The sequence below is a fragment of the Phytophthora infestans genome, genomic scaffold (genome assembly GCF_000142945.1).
Source record: "Phytophthora infestans T30-4 supercont1.35 genomic scaffold, whole genome shotgun sequence".
Lineage (NCBI taxonomy): Eukaryota > Oomycota > Peronosporomycetes > Peronosporales > Peronosporaceae > Phytophthora > Phytophthora infestans.
In genome coordinates this window covers 357,262-360,073 of record NW_003303724.1, presented here as the reverse complement: position 1 = coordinate 360,073, position 2,812 = coordinate 357,262, and positions in this window count along the sequence as shown.

Below are 2,812 nucleotides of genomic sequence, written 5' to 3'. Positions count from 1 at the left end.
TCGTTCGAACATCTGAGTATCATGAAGAAGTGGACGTCTGAAGTGAAGTCACAGCACTTGCATTTAGTGCTTGACGATGAAGCCTTGGATGCGTGGATTGACACAGCGGAAGATGTGGACATGACGGACAAGGATGCCTTTCAGAAGGCATACGAGTCGTGGGGTCACATGTTTGTACCTAATATGTACCACGAGCGGCTCGAAGAAGAGCTATTTCTATTTGCGAAGCGTCGCAATGAAACGGTCGCTGAATGCCATCAGCGAATGCGTCAGATTATTCGCATGCTTAAGAACCTACCAACTAATGCTCTGGAAATAGACGAGCAGTCAATGATCCGTACATTTAAGCGGGCCATGCCAAACGAGTGGAAGACCGCCTATGAGTTCAGCGGAGTTCACCTCACCACCATGCCAAAAGCCGTACAGTACTTCGAGAGACTCGAGCAGTCCGAGCGACGTCAAGGTAAAGAGCGCCATGCTGGTAGGGTGGAAACAGCATGCCAAGCAGAATGGCAGTAAGCAGAATGGCGGTAAGCCGAATGGTGGGAAGGCCAATAATGGGAAACACTTCGGGAAGAAGAACAAGAAGGAGTTTAACTCGTCCAAGCAGTTCCAGTCACGTGATAAGACCAACAGTGATAAGTGGTGTAGCTTACACAAGACAAGTTCGCATAGTGACAGCGAGTGTTTTACGCAGCAGAAGAATGCGTCGAGAGGTGGTACTAGTCAGTGGTCAGCAGCAAAGAAAACGGAGGAGGCGAAGATGAAAAACGTCGAAGAAATGGCCTCGGATTACTCGTTCAGCGATGAAAGTGAGTGTAAGGTCATCAGCAGAATACTGAATGACAAAGAGCCAGGCAGGAAGCCGCCAATGCGTCTCCGTTTCCGACTGTGTAAGACATTGCAGGAGCGCGTGGCGTTAGTTGACACAGGTTGCGGAACAAGTTTCATCAATGCCGATCTATTAGCAGCTAATCAAGAACTTGGGTTCGAAATGACTCCCTTGGATCGGACTTATGAGCAAGTCGATGGGTATGTCAAAGCTTCAGGGTCTACGCCAGTTCAATTCCGGTTTATGGATTTGAATTATGGATCTCGCATTACGCACACATTTTCAGTCATTAACAACACCAGAGACGAGATGGTGATTGGACGGGATCTGTTGAGTGCACTCGGAGTAATTGTCAACTTCCGGGACGGAATGGTGGAGTGGAAAGGCAACACTGTGGCAGTGAACACTGGAGACAAGTCCAGGGTGAGCGATGAAAGAGGAGGCGAAGACGTGCAGGAGGAGGTGAAAGAAATCAACGACACGTCAGTGGAACCGAAGGATCTGGTGGGAACGGCAGATATTGACCAATCCACATACGAGCAGATTCTGGTGCTGTTAACGCAGTTTGAGCAGCTGTATAATGGACACTTAGGACGGATGACATTTCCAGATTATATTCTGCCTATGGCAGAACAGTACACGCCTGTCCAAGCTCGCCCATATTCGATTCCAAGGTCTGAAGAGAATGCAGCACGAAAAGAGATTCATCGACTCATGCAAGTCGACGTGTTGGAACAGATCTTTGGTAGCGAGTGGTCTTCCCCAGCGTTTTTCTTGAAGAAACCAGATGGACGTCTGAGATTGCTAACTGACTTCAGAGCTTTGAATAAGTTCCTGAAGCGTAACCCATATTACGTACCCCTAATTAGGGATGTTTTCGTTCGACTTGGTGGTGCAAAGTTCTTCTCAACACTGGATGCTAACATGGGATATTACGCTAGACAACTGGCTGAGGAGAGCAGGCCGTTTACTGCATTCTGTACTCCGTTTGGTAAATTTCAGTATAAGAGACTGCCGATGGGAATCTCAACGGCGCCAGACGAATACCAAGCGTGTATGTCAAGAATTTTAGGCGATTTGGACTTCGTTATCGTCTATCTAGATGATATTCTCATTTTCTCCAGAACGGCAGAAGACCATTTGGAACATCTACGAGTGGTGCTTTCACGTTTGCAGGAGTTCAACGTGACACTGAATGGTAAGAAATGCCGTATCTTCTGCTCTAGTGTGGAGTACTTGGGCTTTACCATTAATGCAGACGGGATCAAGCCCCAAGAGAAAAAGATCCAAGCCATTCTCCAAATCCAACGGCCAAAGAATAAGAAAGAGCTACGTCGGTTTATCGGTATGATAAACTATTACCGGGAAATGATACCGAGTAAGACAGCGATGTTGAAGCCGCTGACGAGATTAACGTCACCGAAGGTTGTATTTCAATGGACATCGAGCGAAGACGACGCTTTTGAAGGGATCAAGAAAGCTTTAGCAAGGGCCGTACTTCTGACCTTTCCAGATTTCTCGCAACCGTTCGAGATTTATGCAGATGCGAGTGGAAAGCAGTTGGGTGGATTGATCGAGCAACAAGGGAAGCTGATAGCGTCGTACTCTAGAAGCCTCACTACAGCACAACAGAATTATACAACGACGGAATTGGAGTTGTTGTCTGTGGTTGAGATCTTGAAAGAGTACAGATCAATGCTACTTGGATTTCCAATTGTGGTCCATACAGACCATAAGAACCTCATTTATCCAACGGAAAATTCCTTACGGGTCAAGCGCTGGAAATTACTTTTGTCGGAATACCATATCACGTGCAAGCACATTCCAGGGAGAGACAATATCGCTGCAGATGCGTTTTCTCGAATGACGTACGACACGAGTAAGAAGACAGGAAATGCTGAGCTAGAAGCCCTGTTAATCGATCCGGTTGAGTGTGTGCTGACGGAAATTACATCAAGCAACACCAGGATGCAGACTCGA